Raw genomic sequence first — 21,464 nt, forward strand, 5'->3', positions numbered from 1 at the left:
TTGAACATTTATACATATAATTATGTGAGTGGTTGACATGAAATCTCATGCGGTGATAGCAGTGTCTTGTAGTGTGACACATCTAGAACTATTTTATAATTTTATACATGCAGGGGATTTTTTTTTACCTCAATTGAGAGACATTGAATATTTGTACTTTTACATTTTAATTATTAGAGGTTTTCGCACCGGAGGAACCTTTTCATAGTTCCTAGAACTATTGGCTGAAGTACCCGGATTTTGCTCTGTTCACACTGCAGGAACTAAGAACGAAGGCCCGGAGACGTGTTTAGGTGTATAAGCAAATATTTTGTATCGTGTTAAAGACATCATTAAAACAGTCCATGTCACTACATTTTTTAATCAAAAATATCTTTTGTGTTCCGAAGACGAATGAAGGTCTTAGGGGTTTGGAATAACATGAGGGTGAGTACTTAATGAGCTTCTCAAAGCGCTTTATATAGTAAAACAATGAAAACATCACAAAATAGTTAAAATACATAAACAATAAATCAACATACATATCACAGTCAACTAAAAGTCAACCTGAAAAAATATCTTATCTGTTTTCAGATAAGATTTTAAAATACCAAATGACTGTGTCTCATGAATTTCAGCTGAAAGCAGATTCCACAACATAGGAGCATACGTAGAAAAAGCCCTGCCAAACATTCATATACAATATAGTCTACTTTAAAATAAATACCAAATTAATATTTGATATAATATATGAAATAATAATATATGATATATGAAAGATATCAAATTATAATTAAAGGGTCTATATGTAGAATTCAGAAACCCTTGTTATTGTTATTATTTGGCCATTAAGTGAACTACAACCAGCAACTTGTTACTCATGATTCGAATTGATTCCATTGAATCCTTTCATCTGTCGGCGTTGGTAATGAATTTTTACATTGCCGTGGTTGCTTTTGGCGATTAGGACATCCGCGACATTTTGAAGCATCGAAAATACATTTTGGTCCAAAAATAACAAAAACTACTACTTTATTCAGCATTGTATTCTCTTCCAAGTCTGTTGTCAATCCGCGTTCACGACTCCGCGTCTTCTTCTTCTTTCCTGTTTTACGGCGGTTGGCATCCAGCTTATTGGTGCATTACCGCCCCCTTCTGCTCCGGACAGTGACGCTGCTGACGTGTTATCTGGTGCGCCAGAGCTTCGTTTACAGTCTGAGGGAGATGCACGCTGTATTCAAGCTATTCTACATTGTTTGTATTTTGGTATTGCTATATTTTTTAAAATGGTGCGTAAGTGTGCATGTCGACGATGTCCTAATTGCCAAAAACAACCACGGCAACGTAAAAGTGCATTACCAACGCCGACAGATGAAAGGATTCAATGGAATCAGTTCAATGGAAAGGATTCCAGAAGAGAATACAATGCTGAATAAAGTCGTAGTTTTTGTTATTTTTGGACCAAAATGTATTTTCGATGCTTCAACAAATTCTAACTAACCCACTGATGTCACATGGACTACTTTGATGATGTTTTTATTACCTTTCTGGACATGGACAGTATACCGTACATACATTTTCAATTGAGGGACAGAAAGCTCTCGGACTAAATCTAAAATATCTTAAACTGTGTTCTGAAGATGAACGGAGGTCTTACGGGTTTGGAACGACATGAGGGTGAGTCATTAATGACATAATTTTCATTTTTGGGTGAACTAACCCTCTAAATTTCGTTACAAGCTGTTCACACATTGGCAATACAAATGTGATTAATACATGAAAAATCTTACATATAGCCCTTTTAAATTAAATTATTAAATGATTTTTAAATTCTTTTTTATACACAATATAGTGGTTCTTCAGTTTTGACACCAGTGGGGTCATCACTGTCATGATCTCGCCCATTGCCCCACAAACCCACTGAGCCTACAACGGAACCATGGTAACACGGTTACCACGACGACAACACCCGTGCCCCAGAAACCTCCCTTACACGCCTACTTGTATAGATGGATGAAGTAATGTCAGGGCATAAAATCCAATTTGGGAAGTGGTTAGCAGCAAGTAATTGTGCCATGTGATTTTTGTTTGCTGTCCTGAGCAAATGCTGTGAATGTGTAAACTGACCTGAGTAAAAAAAATCATTCACTCCTTAAGTGTGTGTGTGTGTGTGTGTATTAGGATGAGATGAGTCATACGAAAAGACCTATTACATAACTTTCATTAAAAACCCCTCAGACTACTTCCTGTGATGATACCCTCAACACTCATCCAAACACACACACACAAACTCTCTCTCCTTCTATGATCTCTCACAGTCTGGCCATTCTTTGTCAGTGCTTTTTCTCTCCATTCCCATATCCCATCATGCACTCTGTAGTGAACTAAGAGCATCATTGAAGTCTGAATATCAAAATACATTGGCAGTGGGGTCCAAAATAATGATACCACATTAAAAATTGGGATTCAAAATCTAATTTAAATCTTGAACTAAACAAAGAGTTTTTAGAAAAAAAAGACAATGTAAAATGATACTGAAAAGACTGAAAAATCCTTATTTCTATGTCACAAATCAAATGTAAAAAGTAAATGTGTGAAATTGATGACGTGACTCTTTGTACAGACAGTCATATCAATTTTAAAATTGTGGCAGCTTTGATCTCACGAATGTTGAAAGATAACCACTACAAGACACTTGTCTGTAAATGCAAACAGTTGTGGGTAATATTAGCCCTGCATGTGTGTGCGCTTTGAAAATCCAGGGCATATTGGCTATGTTGGGTATAGCATACTGTACTTCCATACTACTACTAATTTTAGCAGGACTATGTATCATTTATAATAGTACAGTATGCAGGTTTTCTTTAATATCAGTAAGATTTACTACATTTGCCACATTTTGCACAATATCAAAGTCCCTTTCAAGAAAAGTCTGTTCACTCAGTGGCCAGATTTGCAATGTCTCCGGATTTCAGGCATCCAAGACCAAAGGTGCATCCCAATTCACGTACGTATGCACTATTCTATGAGGTTTAGTGCATAAGTGTATAAGTGCATAGTGTCGTTTGGGATGCAACTCAAGTCTTATCTATTTGAATGGGGGAATCCTGAAAATTCAAAAACTTCCTGAGCTCATAATTAAATAACATATTTCAAATCAGCAACAAAATCTGATTTAAACTGTCCCATAAATGTTGTTTCTTTTGCTCAAATAATAGTTTTTAAAAGTCTTATTTTTCAGGCTTGATCAGTCCTAAGAGCGCGTCTCAGAACGCTGAATGCAACCGGTGTGGTGAGAAATCGAGTCCCCCCAGGAACTGGGTCTCCTTTAGTACCCCGAGTGATCCCATTGGTTCAACGAATTTTATGGGTAGTATTTTTAGCACCTGATTATAATTCCTGCAAAATCACATTATAATTTATATTGTTTAAAATGCATTATAATACCCACTAATGTCTTGAATTTAAATTGCAATGATTCATATACTAGAAACTAAAGCTATAGGTTGTGAAATCCAGCATTTCTCATACTTTTTTAATGTACTAGCATAGCATCTACTAGCTTACAGAAGGGTATATTATATTAGGTATGTTATTTGCTTCCAATATAGTTCCCAATAACATGTTTCAAATTAATGATGTTTGTGTGTACTTAGCATGACAATTAATTTATTAAAAATATTATAATATTATTATATACTATACCACATTGCTATTATTATGTAAAATTAATATTAAATTACTTTTACAGAACATAGTATGTTGCAACAATCCTTATCAAAAATACATTTTTAGGCATGGTTGTGTTTCCAGTTTGTTTTATTTAGCAATTCATAGGCATTCATTTTATATTGTTTGTGCACTTAATGTAATAAACATCATACAATAGTTAAAGGTGCAGTGTGTAAATTTTAGCAACATCTGTGAAAAATCAAGTGACATGGAGGGGGGACCTGTGGTGTATGAGATAGAAATGGCTCATTCTAAGATAATAAAAACATAACGGTTCATTACGTAAGGTCTTTATGTACCACTGAAAACATAGTTATGCACAGTGGTGTGAAAAGATTTTTTGCATGTTTGTCACACGTTAATGTTTCAGATAATCAAACAAATTTAAATATGAATCAAAGATAACACAAGTAAACACAACATGCAGTTTTTAAATGGTTTTTATTATGAAGGGAAAACAAAATCCAAACCCACATGACCCTGTGTGAAAAAGTGCTTGCCCCCCGCTGTTAAAACATAACTTAACTGTGGTTTATCACACCTGAGTTCAGTTTCTCTAGCCAAACCCAGGCCTGATTACTGCCACACCTGTTCGCAATCAAGAAATCACTTAAATAGGACCTGCTTGACAAAATTAAGTAGACCAAAAGATCCTCAAAAGCTACACATCATGTTGAGATCCAAAGAAATTCAGGAACAAATGAGAAAGAAAGTAATTGAGATCTATCAGTCTGGAAAAGGTTATAAACCCATTTCTAAAGCTTTGGGACTCCAGTGAACCACAGTGAGAGCCATTATCCACAAATGGAGAAAACATGGAACAGTGGTGAACCTTCTCAGGAGTGGCCAAGAGTGCAGCGACGACTTGCCCAAGAGGTCACAAAAGACCCCACAACAACATCCAAAGGACTGCAGGCCTCACTTGCCTCAGATAAGGTCAGTGTTCATGACTCCACCAATAAGAAACAGAATGAGCAAAAATGGCCTGCATGGCAGAGTTCCAAGATGAAAACCGCTGCTGAGCAAAAAGAACATAAAGGCTCGTCTCAGTTTTGCCAGAAAACATCTTGATGATCCCCAAGACTTTTGGGAAAATACTCTGTGGATTGACGAGATGAAAGTTGAACTTTTTTGGAGGTGTGTCCCATTACGTCTGGCATAAAAGTAACACAGCATTTCAGAAAAAGAACATCATACCAACAGTAAAATATGGTGGTGGTAGTGTGATGGTCTGGGGCTGTTTTGCTGCTTCAGGACCTGGAAGACTTGCTGTGATAAATGGAACCATGAATTCTGCTGTCTACCAAAAAATCTTGAAGGACAATGTCCGGCCATCTGTTCGTGACCTCAAGCTGAAGCAAACTTGGGTTTTGCAGCAGGACAATGATCCAAAACACACCAGCAAGTCCACCTCTGAATGGCTGAAGAAAAACAAAATGAAGACTTTGGAGTGGTCTAGTCAAAGTCCTGACCTCAATCCTATTGAGATGCTGTGGCATGACCTTAAAAGGGCGGTTCATGCCTTTCATACCGGTTCAAAACCCTCAAATGTGGCTGAATTACAACAATTCTGCAAAGATGAGTGGGCCAAAATTCCTCCACAGCACTGTAACAGACTCATTGCAAGTTATCGCAAATGCTTGATTGCAGTTGTTGCTGCTAAGGGTCGCCCAACCAGTAATTAGGTTTAGGGGGCAAGCACTTTTTCAAACGGGGTCATGTGGGTTTAGATTTTGTTTCCCCTTCATAATACATACCTTCATTTAAAAACTGCATGTTGTGTTTACTTGTGTTATCTTTGATTCATATTTAAATTTGTTTGATGATCTGAAACATTAAATGGGACAAACATGCAAAAAAATTAAAAAATCAGGAAGGGGCAAGCAGTTTTTCACACCACTGTATATTATATTGCATTTCTGTCAATAGATCCTCCCAAATTTTATAGATTGCACCTTTAAATAGGTTTATAATTAGTCAATACATCAGTGACGTGATTACTTTATCAATCAGCAATTGGTTCTTTTTTTTTAGAAGGCGGGATTTATTCCGTCATATTGTGCATTGCACTTTCTCCCATTAATATGAGTGCAACATCTTTCTATATGTAAAGTCTTTGGCTATATACAATAACGCATATAGTGAAGAATACTGCATCCTGGCCTCTAATATAATAAGATGAAAGCAATTTTTTACCTTAATTTTATGTATATTTTTTCTTGAATCATTAGACATTGCAACTTTTTAAAAATATATTTATTATAATAAAAAAATATATTTATTGTATTAACTGGACAGCACTTGCTAAATTAGACACTACGCAGTTGTGTCAGCTCTGTCGGATCTCATTAGTGTAGTTTTACACAGTATATAGGCCTACTGTTTGATTTCAGATCCAGTAACTGTTTCCAACACACTATGATTTGTGATGCACTAATCATAATCTCAAGCAATGTCATTTATGTCCAGGATGTTGCATCACATCTTTCACAGCCTAAATTAACAAAAGGGCTGATGCAATTACAATTGCTGTTAGAACATATAATATTTGAAAGTGCTAACATCTTTTGTTGGTGTAGCTCCATGTGAGACCAGTATCCATTTATATAACTGCACTTCGATAACTGGTGTCTCAAAGGACAAGATGAATGCATTCAAAACCGCTCTATTTCCAGCACATGCATATGCTTGTATGCACGTTCTATAATAAAACATATACACTTTATTTTCCTTTCACCAGTGTTATTCAGGTGAAGTGTCAGGTTTTCCCAAAGGCAGCCTTCAGGGAGCTAAGCTTAAGATCTGCAATGTCATCATGTTCCTCAAAGTTACTGCAACTCAGGTAAGAACTTCTAATATGACTTTTTTCTGACCATTTTTTCATTAGGGCTTTGATCACAGCTGTGCCGTTTTCAGACCTGCCAACAATTGCGTCTGTCGCAGAGGTCATAGCTTTGGTTAAATTTAAGGCTGATCACAATCTCTGGTTTAATCAGGCAGGTCAGACATTTCCCCACTGTCAGAAGCCATTTATAATCACACACACCGCCAGAGCTCGTTCAATGTGCTTTTAAGAAGATTTGCGAAGATTTTCAGATGAAACCACTGCTCAACTATTAATCAAGACTTTACATTTTGATTCTGCAAATTGAAGAACTGAGCTGATATTTAAACTTCCATTCACCACAGAGCAAGAAAACAACTTTGCATCCATCCAGAGCCTCAAAGCAGTAAGTTTTGCACATACAGTAATTAACCCTTCTACTATCTCTTACAGATCATAATGGAATTTAAAATGAAAGCTCATGAGGAGCTTGTTAATTTAGCATGTGTCAATCACAAACGCAAATATATAAGCGGGCGCTTACCTCAATCCTGTGACAATTCTTCCATCTTGCATCCCGACTCATCGCCTTCATTTTTAATCTTAACTATCTTTAATTAAGTAGTCCGGGTGGAGCTTGAGTTGAATCTCCTGCTCGAGATGCTCCTTAGTGGACAGCATTTGTTTACTTCTTTCCAATCTGTTTGCATTTACCACTTTCAAGGACTAGATTAGGACATGCAGACAAATGGAGCTAAGCCCAAGTTGATTTCTCAAACATTTGTTGATAATGACTATTGCATAGGGACTCTACTTGAAAAAGCAAGCAGAAACAACATGAGGTTAGTAAACTGCTCATGCATTAGTGTGTGCATAAGAATGTGGTTATTTGCCATTGATTATTGAGTGTTAGTTTACCAGGCTAAATTCCCAAGTCTTAAGTCTAAAGTCAATGAGAGGATAAAAATCCCAGCAGCCACTGCAGCTCTGTTGTAGGGACCTTGGTGGTGAATCGAATAGAGTGCATCGAGCCCTTTGAGAGCCCAGCCATTGTGTGTTCAGCAAATCACTTTACCTGAGCTTCTATTCAAACCTGAAGTCGGTGCGAATCCTTTAAAGCTTTGAAGAGCAACAACAGAAGAATGCCTGATGTTTTATGCATTTTTGTACTTGAAAGCAATATTCGCCTTTTTTCCTGAGGTGTTTTGTCGATAAAGCGCATGTTCAACAATTTCTCAGAATTTTACAGAAGGTTTTGTTACCTTGAGAAAACTTATTAGAGAATGAGTGAGGCATTTGCAGCACTGCACAGTTGGAAATAATGGGAAATCTTTAAACATTTAGTAGGTTTCTGACTTGCCATCCACACAAGTTATGCAACAGACAGAGAAATTCAAAAGATATGCCAGGATTGTGTTAATATCCCAAATTTTCACAACAAACAACAAATAATAATCTATCTATCTATCTATCTATCTATCTATCTATCTATCTATCTATCTATCTATCTATCTATCTATCTATCTATCTATCTATCTATCTATCTATCTATCTATTTGTCTGTCTGTCTGTCTATACACACATACAAATCTGATGTCTTCATTTTTATGGTACATTTTTATATACATTTTGCAGGTGGATTGTGTAAGTTGCATGAAAATTTATGGGAACCACTTGCAGAATCTGTGAAAATGTGAATAATTTTAACAAAATAAGATAGATGCATGTTATTTTTATTTTATTTAGTACTGTCCTGGGTAAGATATTTACATAAAAGATGTTAGAGATATAGTCCACAAGACAAAATAACCCCGTTCAAAAGTTTAATACTGTGTGTGTTTACCTGGATGATCCACAACTGTTTTTTTGTTTTGTTTTGAGATGGTTCTTCTTGAGTCCCTTGTTTGTTCTGAGCAGTTAAACTGAGCTCTGTTCTTCAGAAAAATCCTCCAGGTCCTGCAGATTCTTCAGTTTTCAAAGATGTTTTGCATATTTGAACCCTTTCCAGCAGTGACTGAATGATTTTGAGATCCATCTTTTCACACTGAGGACAATTAAAGGTACAATTTGTAAGATATTCGCAGTAAAATATCCAAAAACCACTAGGCTAGTGTTATATATTTTGTCCAGCTGATTACTAACAATATCTCTAATGTTTTCAACTACTTGTAAATCATGAGAAAATTCCCATTCTAAACAGTGACACGGGGCAGTGCAGTTGCCTGTCAATGACGTCAGTTACCCTTTGTTACCGCCTTTACTGACGTAGAAACCACATGACAACAGTGTCGTGGACAAATGCGGAAGTAGTGTCTAGCGTCCAGCAAACCACTAGCTTGCTTCAAGCAGTTCCTTATTTACTTCTTGCACGTTTTATGGTGGATTGTGTTACTTATTTATGGAACATAATTACTGTTTACCATCTGCCGCTGGTTCTGTCGACAAGGACAGCTCCCGTAAACGTAAGCGTACGGGCCAACCAAACGACCCAAGAACAGTTTGGGACAAGAGGAGAGAAAGAGCGAGGATCAATATGGGTGTTGCATTTTCTAGATGGAGAGAGCTTCGCAAGAAACTTCACCTAGAAAGAGATGCCGATCTCGCTTGTGTTTTACTCGACAGGTGAGTTGACAGAAAACGTATGGCCATTATAACGATCAACACGATTAGTATTATGGGCCATACACGCCAAACGCGGGGCATCGCTTCTCTAGACCCGTGCGAGGACGCGTCTGATCCATAGTTTATACATTTATAAAACTTTACCTCATCCGTTAAATCCATGATTTATCTTTCCGTCTGATTGATGGCCGTCAGCGGTTGGGTAGAAGACAACAAATCCCATAATTCCACGCACCTTCTTAGCGTCATCAAACCACACGATTGTTATTGTTTTGGTAGTGCGCCCTCTAGTGGCAGGTCCTACAAATTGTACCTTTAAGGGACTCAAACAAAATTATTATAAAATTCACTGATGCTCCAGAAGGAAACACAATGCATTAAGACCCGGTGGGTGAAACCAACCATTGCAACCATATGTCATTGAGTTGACTCACAAACCAATTCAGTCAGACTCCTACGTGATGTTTAAAGTATAGTTATGTGTATATTGTTGGCCAATGAGATTTAACAATGGTCTGAAACAGATAGAAGCCAAGTGTCAATATGACAAAAAAATTGTCACTGCTAGTTAGAACAAAAGCAGATTTACATAAACAAGATTGTTTTATCACATCTGGTTAGGATACAGCATTAGAGCCAGAGAAAAGAAAAAATAGACTGCTTACAAACATTGGCAAATTGTTAGATGAGGACAAATATGACCCTGCTGAAACATTCCATAAGAATATATGACCAGAGGAGACATTTTTGCTTTCGCAGCAAAGGCGTCATCATTCACAGCACACACTGCAGACAGCCCATAATAACCACGTCACTACTGATGATGATACAGAGGTCACCATGGAACACACACACACACACGGAATCTGAGACGAGACCTAGGGCATGAGACAGTGCGTTAAGCAAATAGAAGTCTGGAAGACTGTCATTTTTCACCCTCGAAATGGTTTGGAGTAAATGCTGAAGTTTAGTGTGGCACAGAGAGAGAGACGCACATACATAACTCATTCACCGGACTTGTGACAGATGGGCACATGTGAAGAGCAGGAACTTAAATTGCTTAAAATGCTTAAATCAACAATCTACAGGCAGGGAAATTCATTTGGAATGTTTATTAGACACACATGGCAATGTGTGACATGAAATAAGAAAAAGAGAATTAAATTTTACATTTAAACATTACATTTTACATCAAAATACATCAAATTTAAATGTAATGAAAAAACAAAAACAAAAAAACAAGTACACTGAAGCATTATCTACACTTCAGAAGTTGCTGTAGGCCTATAGACTATTATTAATTTTTGTGTTTTAGAATAGGATATTGGATAAAGTGTAGTGCATTTTAAGTTAGGCAGAGCTACACTAAGTGTAAAGAGCAATAGATGTTATTTACACTAAGTGAAAATATATTTTCTTAGCGATAGATGCTATTTACACTAAGTGCAAAGCTGTACATGCTATTTACACGAAGTGAAAATAGCAATATATACTATTTACACTAAGTGAAAATAGAGATAAATTCTATTTACACCAAGTAAAAGTAGCCTATCAATTCTTTGCAATAAGAGTAAATAGTAAATAGATGCTATCTATACTTTATATTGGCAGATACTCTTTGTGCCTCAATATTTTGTACATTACTAGGATGCAATAATATCATAGAGCGTAAATGATTATATTTCTTAAAATTATTAAATGGATACTGCCTTATTGGGAGAATAAAAACCCTCCCTACACCTTCCTCTAACCCTACTTAATAAACACTTTTAATATTATTAAACACTCATTCGCAGTTTATTCGAGCTCGGCAAAAGGCGAACCCATTTCGATCGCATTAAAAGTCAGAACTGCTAGCCTTACTGGCTACTGCTGCGGCACTAGATGTTGAATTCTGTGCATTTTTTTTAAAAACTTGAGTGGCCCAACCAGACATTGGTGGGCAGAGCTAGTGTAAATAGTGTTTGCCAACAAGGGACGCTATTTGCACTTAGTGTAAATAGACACTCTGTTTAAGTTATTTACAATGTGAGTACATTCTAGCATTTAACTTGAAGATCACATGTGCTTAAATTTCACAGTGTAAATTATTGCTTTAATGTTTATTATTGAATATTTGTAGCTGATTAATCTTGTATAGTGGTTCAGTTAATCAGCTCTCAGCTCAAGCTTTTATTTTTGGTGTTTTTACCTTTATTATGATAGGACAATAAGTGAAGTGGGAGAGAGAGAGAGAGAGAGGGGAGTGGGAGCAGGAAAGATCCATGAGCTGGGACTCGAACTTGGGTCGCCTGAAGTGCAGTGGCGCTATATGTCGGCCTGCTGCCCACAAGGCTATCGCCACTGACCCAAAAGGGTGTTTTTGCAGTGATGCCATAGAAGAACCATTTTTGGTTCCCCAAAGAACCTTTCAGTGAACAGTTCTTTAAAGAAAAAAATTTTTTTTTAGTGTGAAGAACATTTTAAAAATGTAAAGAACCATTTTCCACTTAAAGAACCTTTTGTGTAATGGAAAGATTCCATGGATGTTAAAGGTTCTTCACTCTTAGCCCGGATTTTATATTTACTTAAAAATATAATTACAATATACTTAAAATATTTAAGTTTGGTTGCATTACTTATAAAATATAAGTACATTCTACTAATTTGTGGGTGTATTTGAATGTGTTAATAAATGTAAGTTAAATGCACTTAAATTATGAAGTTTTTCTCCTGACCACGCCTCCTACACACTGGTTTGCGGCAGGTAATGACGCCATTTTGTTGTGGTGTGTGTGAATTCAAGGAGCTGTTGATGAGCAGTTGAAACATTTGTTTTGGCTGTTCTACAGACATTTTTTCCAAACATTTACCTTTTTATAGTTTTTAACTAAAGGAGAAAATCACAATTTTTAAGTTACCATCATCAAGGTTAGGGTTTGTTTTAGAAGAGCTCTTGACCCTTGACTTTTTAATATTAAATTTTGTTTGGGCAGTTTTAACTGCATTAAAACCAACCAGACAAGCAAAGTTAAAAGATGATCAGGTGGTGTTGATTATGTTTTCACATAATCATTATTTGATCTGAATCACTGAACTCATTTAGAGCCCAATCTCTGAGTTAGATTTACATTACTGATTACAGCAGCACTGTGATTCTACAGCGGAAGATCAACTTTTAGAAAACAAGCTACTAAAAAGTCACAGAAAAACAGCAAAATTTACATAGTGAGAATAAAGAAAATTACTAAGACAATTCAGCTCATAATTTATTCATGCAGCAATGCATGATGGGAGGCATGGATGAATTTTGATTGGTGGCAAGTTAACTTGCTTAGTACATTGAACTTAAATATACTAGGTGTAATAACTACAAAGTAATTAATATTACAAAACATTTTAAGTTAAATGAACTCAAATTATTAAGTTAACATTACTTAATTTTTTTAGGGCAACCAGTTTCCTCAAATTTTTTAAGTAAATTCAACTTAAATGTTCTATTCCATTCCATTATGGGCTTAAGTACATTGAACGTAGTCCACTTCACTTATTCAACTAATGCTTCATTACTTAAAAAATGTAAGGCAACGAGTTACCTCGGTTTTTTTAAGTAGATTCTACTTATCCGGGTTTACAGTGTTCATGGAACTATCAATGCCAATAAAGAACCTTTATGTTTTAAGAATTCAGCATAATAGGATTATTTGCATGTCTACATTCCAAAAAACTTTGTAATTTTCTTCGTTATTAGACTAATATCTTGTTAGACAATTTTTCATTTTGTCTTGCCTATCCCCAAATCACTGTGATATTCTGGTCCCCATAAAAATCTGAGATTTTTTCACCTATTTTGTACATCTGAGTGATACTCAGAAATGAAATAGCTTACCTCTCCATGACAAGCCACCCAATTTGAGGCATCATTCATATCTGTAGTAAATGGTGCGGAATGACACACCGAAGCTTAATACTTAGGGTTAGGGATTTAAACAAACCCCTAATCCTAAGCATAAGCAATAATTTTAAAGTAACTATTTGAGATTAACAGAATCACTTCCTGTCAGCGCCTGCTTTGAGAAAGTCAGTCTGACTCAGGAAGTTTGTGCAGCGTCTAAAACTTCTGAAGGTGACCTACAAGAAAGCTCTGAGCAAAAAAAGAGCTTTATCCTTTCATTTATAGATCTGAGATTCATTTTCCATATAATTGTGGCAAGTCGTTCTCAGTCACGTTCATTCTTTCATGAATAAGCACACAAACATATGCAGCTCTCAATTGGAAGATATCAACTGTTGACAGATTTCATTTGCATTTAAATCAGACTGGGAAAATCAAGAGCTTTATTTCTGAATCAAAATCTGTCTGTCTGTCTGTCAGTACACCTCGGTTATCACATCACACCTCTTTTTCTCCCTCTGCTTTCCTGTGATTGAATGGCTTTGGTTTTCTCTCCCACATACAAAATGGATTTGAATTCGGAAGACACTTCAGATCGTTAATATGCAGCCATGGTAACAAACAGTGTTGTTGCTAGAACACCAAAGCATATTGTGCATTAACTAGCTACACATAGTGTGGTTTTTTAATATGCCACATTGATTAGCATATATGTCTAATGTCAAAAGAGATGAGGAAATATTTAAATACTTAGCTCAACAGCCTTTCTCATTTGTAGCACTGGAAAACCCAATTTATTTTAATGAATCTATTTATTTTAAACAGTTTCATCTGTAGTGTTGGAATATTTGAATCATTCTAAAGAATCAGTTTGTTCTAAACAGTTAGTGTTTCATTCATTTAAAAGCTCCCATTGTTTTAGTTTTTTCTAAATTATATCATGGGATATATATATATATACAGTGGGTACGGAAAGTATTCAGACCCCCTTAAATTTTCACTCTTTGTTATATTGCAGCCATTTGCTGAAATCATTTAAGTTAATTTTTTTTCCTCATTAATGTACACACAGCACCCCATATTGACAGAAAAACACAGAATTGTTGACATTTTTGCAGATTTATTAAAAAAGAAAAACTGAAATATCACATGGTCCTAAGTATTCAGACCCTTTGCTGTGACACTCATATATTTAATTCAGGTGCTGTCCATTTCTTCTGATCATCCTTGAGATGGTTCTACACCTTCATTTGAGTCCAGCTGTGTTTGATTATACTGATTGGACTTGAGTAGGGAAGCCACACACCTGTCTATATAAGACCTTACAGCTCACAGTGCATGTCAGAGCAAATGAGAATCATGAGGTCAAAGGAACTGCCTGAAGAACTCAGAAACAGAATTGTGGCAAGGCACAGATCTGGACAAGGTTACAAAAAGATTTCTGCTGCACTTAAGGTTCCTAAGAGCACAGTGGCCTCCATAATCCTTAAATGGAAGACGTTTGGGACGACCAGAACCCTTCCTAGAGCTGGCTGTCAGGTCAAACTGAGCTATCGGGGGAGAAGAGCCTTGGTGAGAGAGGTAAAGAAGAACCCAAAGATCACTGTGGCTGAGCTCCAGAGATGCAGTCGCGAGATGGGAGAAAGTTGTAGAAAGTCAACCATCACTGCAGCCCTCCACCAGTCGGGGCTTTATGGCAGAGTGGCCCGACGGAAGCCTCTCCTCAGTGCAAGACACATGAAAGCCCACATGGAGTTTGCTAAAAAACACCTCAAGGACTCCAAGATGGTGAGAAATAAGATTCTCTGGTCTGATGAGACCAAGATAGATTTTTTTGCCTTAATTCTAAGCGGTATGTGTGGAGAAAACCAGGCACTACTCATCACCTGTCCAATACAGTCCCAACAGTGAAGCATGGTGGTGGCAGCATCATGCTGTGGGGGTGTTTTTCAGCTGCAGGGACAGGACGACTGGTTGCAACTGAGGGAAAGATGAATGCGGCAAAGTACAGGGATATCCTGGACGAAAACCTTCTCCAGAGTGCTCAGGACCTCAGACTGGGCCGAAGGTTTACCTTCCAACAAGACAATGACTCTAAGCACACAGCTAAAATAACGAAGGAGTGGCTTCACAACAACTCCGTGACTGTTCTTGAATGGCCCAGCCAGAGCCCTGACTTAAACCCAATTGGGCATCTCTGGAGAGACCTAAAAATGGCTGTCCACCAACGTTTACCATCCAACCTGACAGAACTGGAGAGGATCTGCAAGGAACGAATGGCAGAGGATCCCCAAATCCAGGTGTGAAAAACTTGTTGCATCTTTCCCAAAAAGACTCATGGCTGTATTAAATCAAAAGGGTGCTTCTACTAAATACTGAGCAAAGGGTCTGAATACTTAGGACCATGTGATATTTCAGTTTTTCTTTTTTAATAAATCTGCAAAAATGTCAACAATTCTGTGTTTTTCTGTCAATATGGGGTGCTGTGTGTACATTAATGAGGAAAAAAATTACTTAAATGATTTTAGCAAATGGCTGCAATATAACAAAGAGTGAAAAATTTAGGGGGGTCTGAATACTTTCCGTACCCACTGTATATATTGAAAAACAAATTGTCCCCTTAAGTAACTTATATGTAGTTAGCTACTTTTAGCTTAGTAGCTGACTACTTTTTTAAAGGGTAAATGCTTTATTGAAACTGCTTGCAAATCTACAAGCTGCTTATAGTTTTAAAGTAGCTTCCCCAACACCACACAATGTATATCTCTGTTGATATTCTAGTCCCTCTTTCACCTAGGTGACTTTTTGCCCATTTATAATCTGCTAGATGAAAATCTGATTACTGTGAAAAGTAATTGCAAACCTCTCCTCAACAAACCACACAACTTTTGGTATCTTTCATGACTGTAGCACAAATGGTCTGGGATGAGTTATGCACCGATATTTGAGGTTAGGGGTTTGTTTAAAGGGGGTGTGACATGAGAAATCAAATTTGCCTTGATCTTTTGACATATAAGCGGTCTTTAAATGTCCATAGATTAAAACGTCCTCCTCATTATAAACAAAGTATTTATTTTATAAAGCTCCAAAAACAGCTAGATTGGATATTGTGTGATCTGTGACGGCAAATACATTTGCATATGACTTTCTCCAGAGCAAGACATCGTTACACCATAAACCCTGCCCACTGACATTCAGTTGCTTAAAGGCTGACAATTGCCTACACCAGATGCGAGTGCTGCATAGTGGCAAAAATAATTTGAATCTATTATGATCACTGACACTGTCTACACTGGATACAGTATGCAGATGCACGTTCACTTTCTGATGTACGCATTGAGTCTGTTGACAAAAGAACAAATGGAAGAGTAAATGGAAGCATCAAGAACATTCACTTTGACACGTCCAGTTTAAACAGTACAGACTTAAGAAGCATCCCAGCATCAGGAACAAGTGGATGATTTATTTTTAATGTCGGCATAGACTTTGAGAATTTGACTGCAGATTGTTTTGTAAACAAGGCACAGTTTAATGGAGAGTTCGCAAAGAAACTTTTGTTGAAAGATCAAACAGCTAATTTTATTGGATCTGACAGCAGTTAATGTAATGTTTTCAAAACACTTGCTCATGTACAATAGTAAGTGGCAATTGATACTGTTTCCTATGGAATGATGTTAGCCAATCATAACAGAGGCAGAGGCAAATTCATCTTTACTTTGTTTATTTTATTTTATTTATTCATTTATTTTTTGAAGAATCACACCATTGCATACAAAAGGAACAATTACAGTTAATGGCATACAGTTTGAAATAACTTCCTTCTGGGAACTGATGTGGCTTCTTATCACAGAATGAGGCAGAAATTATATTCTTTTATATTAATCTATTCAGTGATAAAGGCTGTTGACTGGCATTGCACTATAAATATACATTATCCCTATTCTCTTCTCAGTCAAAATGTCTCTATCTGCATTTTATTCAGCTACAGCGATAGCTGTCTTTGTCCATATATTAGGGATTATATTAGGGATTTCCTGGAACATCCCTTCGGCGTCGAGTATGAATGAAACATTTAGTATTCCATAATGCTTACATCGCCCTATTTTCGGGAAAAAGAAAAAGAAAAGAAAAACAATATTGCTCTCCAAAGATATTTTAAGTAAACATACTATAATCCATAAGTTTTTATCCGAATGCTCACACTTTTGAACTAAAAGCCTGGAGGGATGTAAATAAAACACAGAAAGGCATCAGCAGATTAATATAACATTTCCCATTTCAGGACTAGCAAAATAATTGCAAATTGATTTCTGTACAGTAGCCAAATTTTCAAGATAACGGAGAGGGAGGGCGGGTGACGAGGTTGGTGCTATTGCCCCTTGTGCGCTCACTGTTGATCGGCAAATCCTGCAGACTGGGCTGACTGACGAGTAATTTTTGTCAAAAAAAACTTTGACACTGGCGAGTTAACTTTCTTGGAGTGTGGGTAGAGTGCCTCGTCTGTCATATCCGACGACATGCTTTTACGCGGCAGTAGCAGCTGCGCGCTGTGTCTGCTTGTCAAGTCAAGTCAAGTCAACCTTTATTTACAAAGCACATTTAAAAACAACAGAAGTTGACCCAAAGTGCTTTACAGAGCAAGCAAACTTAATTTTAAAATTAAATATGAAACATAATACAGTAAATAAAACATGAATCCACTTGTATTAATCCACTTCAACCTATTAATCTATTCAAAAGCCACAGAATAAAGATATGCTTTACAGTATTTCACAATTGCTAAAACACTAAACCCCATTCTCTGAACCCAATGCTCAGTGGCCTAAACCCATTTGTCGAATCAGTCACTTTGTAGGCAAAACCTTAAACAAGTTCAGGTAGTTAAGACACTGTTTGCAAATCTCATCCACTCTTTTTGCAAAACTCTAAACACATTCTTACTCACTAAAACACATTTTGCATTGTGTTGCAAAATGGTAAATACATGTGGCAAAAGTTAAACACAACTACAACACAGTTGTCATCCTTTAAACACAATGACTCAAAATTATTCACACTTATTTCTAATGATGTGATCAAATCAACTGTATAAAATATAGGTCAGTTCAGAGTGCACAGGTGACACAGGTGCTGAATGATGAGACCAACAATAGATGGAAACAATCTGAAAAGTAGTGGAGGAAGAGTATGTGTAAGAGGATGATGAGGAGAAAGAGCAAGGGGTGTGGAGACAAGGCTGTCAAGGCTGGATCCGGCACAGGTTTTTCCCTTTGCCTGGCAAGAGACGACATTGCCTGTGATGTGGAAAATGTCCTCAACAATATTCAATAATATTCAACAATATTATTGATCTGACAGTACTGACATTATAGGATGAGAACTGAACTAAGCTAGCCTAGATGATGACATCACTGTTTTCTGCAGAACTGCTTTATAGAGGAAAATAATTACAGTAATTTACATAATAATTGATGATCTTTACAATGTAAGTGAATCAACACTGAACTGACTTCAGCTGAACAATGACACTATTTCCTTTTAGAGCTGTACAGCCAAAATGAACCCTCTTTGCATTACTGATCATCATGTATCTGTTATCACTGTAAAGCTGCTTTGACTATACTATACTATACTATACTATACTATACTATACTAGACTAGACTAGACTAGACTAGACTAGACTAGACTTAGTATCTGTGTAGTATAAATTGCAATTGAAATAAAGGTGACTTGACTTGATTTAGGCCGGACCCAACATGAAGACGTGATGCTGAAGCAGAATGAATCTCTCACTGACTCTGAACTTTGTTTTGTTTTGTTTTGTTTTGTGTGTGTGTGTGTGTGTGTGTGTGTGTGTGTGTGTGTGTGTGTTTACTGTATCATGCTTTTCATTTAGAGTTTTCTTTGACCTTTCAGTCATTTGCATTTAGACTGCTGTATGTTTGCAGTATGTAAGTACTGTATATACAGACATTCAATACTATATAATATTGAATATAATACTGTACTTGCAGTACATACAGTATACTTTAAATTCACATTACTTGTGATTTCTATACATTTTATGTAATGGCAAAATGTGTTTACTGTGTTACAATATACTTTTTTTTCCTGTAACCTCATGTTCTGGATGTTGTGTTTTCCATTTTTTAATGTAGTGTCTAATGAATGATCTGTATGTGTTTATATTTTGCTTAATGTGTGTATGATCTGAAAGCTTTGTTTGATTTTGCCATAAGAGTCAGAGGTTTTATGAAATTAGTTTGAAGATTGGATTTGTGTTTAATGTTTTGAGAAAATGAGTGATGGTTTCAAGAAATGTGTTTTAGCAATTGTGAAATACTGTAATGCCATTCCATTATTGCGCAGTGTTGCCATATGGCAACACAGACATTTTATCGCTTTACCAAAAACTAATTTCATAAAAAAAATTTTGAGTGGTGAATATGTTATCATAACTTACCTGAGATGATGTTAAAAATTTTTTGTGAATGTGACATGGGCGGGTCCTTGTTTGTTACTGACGTTTTAATTTGCTTTCAGCAACTACATACAAGAGACTGCAGTCTGTCAGAAAATCGCGCCACAGAAAAAAATTGCATGTCATGTGACTTAACCAAAGCACATCATTGGCTAAACTAAGGTCTTCTCTTACCAACAAAAAAAACGAGAATGTTCTCTTAAAGAGACGGTGGCACGGAAATGAACACAAAGTGTATGTTGCCATATGGCAACACTATGCGGTAGAGGGTTAAAACACATTACTTGTGATTTCTATACATTTTATGTAATGGCAAAATGTGTTTACTGTGTTACAATATACTTTTTTTTCTGTAACCTCATGTTCTGGATGTTGTGTTTTCCATTTTTTAATGTAGTGTCTAATGAATGATCTGTAGTGTTTATATATTGTTTAATGTGTGTATGATCTGAAAGCTTTGTTTGATTTTGCCATAAGAGTCAGAGGTTTTGTGAAATTAGTTTGAAGATTGGATTTGTGTTTAATGTTTTGAGAAAATGAGTGATGGTTTCAAGAAATGTGTTTTAGCAATTGTGAAATACTGTAAAGAAGATTTAAACATGGCTAATGATGAAGCTGACTTCACCTGGAAAAGGAGACTATTCCATAATTTAGGACCTATCACAACAAAGTCACGGTCACTCTTTAAACTATAGCGGAAAGAGGAAGCGCTCTATAGCGGAGCGCTCTGGTTGGAGAGTACGGATGTAGAAGGCCACTGATATATTGGGTTGTAGACAAAAATATCAGAAATTAATTTACCCTGAATTACACCGGGAGCTGGTGTAGAGATGCTATGACCAGAAAAATGTGATCCCTCTTTCTTGACCCTGTTAAGAGCCTGGATGCTGCGTTTTGTACAGGCTATAGATGGGATAATGCAGTATGGGGCAGACCAGTGTACAATGAGTTTCAATAGTCAAACCTTGATGAAATAAGTGAGTGGATTACAATTTCTAAATCTTAATGGGAAAGAAAATGTTTTATTTTAGCGTTAGATCTCAGGTGGCAAAAGCTGCCCTTGACAACAGCACTGAGCTGCTTATTGAAAAGTAATGACGAGTCAAAAATCACTCCAAGACTCCTCATATGATCTTGTACATTCGATGACAAAGGACCTAACTGGGCAACCAGGCCAGGTAAGTAGGACAGAGGAACCTAAAATCAGAACTTTGCTCAGAATCAGCTTTGCTCTAAATTAATTTAAGATTTATTTTTTTTTTGCCAGACAATGTTTAATAACTTTGAAGCACTTTAGGACATTCTCAGATGACCGGTTCTTGTTTACACTCACTGGGAATTCAAATTGGGAATCATCAGGAATGTGGTTGGGAACCACTGTTCTAGACTACCGAAGACAATATTATGGTTGATTGTTTCGAACATGGCACTGAGATCTGTTAAAACTAAGACGACAGGTGAACCTAAATCAATGGAGAGTAAAATATCATCAGTGACCTTCAATAATGCAGATTCAGTGCTATGGAAGTGTCTGAAATCAAACTGTATGTATCTAAAATGTTAAATTATAGGAGTAGAGCTGTGAATAAACAACTCTGAAAATAAAATATGAAAAATAAAAATGTGAAAATAAATGAAAATAAAATCTTGAAAATAAAAGGCGAGGTTGGTCTGTAATTATTGTATATTGCCCGATCCAATTTTATCAAAGGATGTAGAATTGCATGCTTAAAGGGTTAGTTCACCCAAAAATGAAAATAATGTCATTTATTACTCACCCTCATGTCGTTCCACAATCGTAAGACCTTCATTCATCTTCAGAACACAAATTAAGATATTTTTGATGAAATCCAATGGCTCAGTGAGGTCTGCGTTGCCAGCAAGATAATTAACATTGTCCAGAAAGGTACTAAAGATGTATTTAAAACAGTTCATGTGACTACAGTGGTTC

This window comes from Megalobrama amblycephala, linkage group LG16 (genome assembly GCF_018812025.1).
Source record: "Megalobrama amblycephala isolate DHTTF-2021 linkage group LG16, ASM1881202v1, whole genome shotgun sequence".
Lineage (NCBI taxonomy): Eukaryota > Metazoa > Chordata > Actinopteri > Cypriniformes > Xenocyprididae > Megalobrama > Megalobrama amblycephala.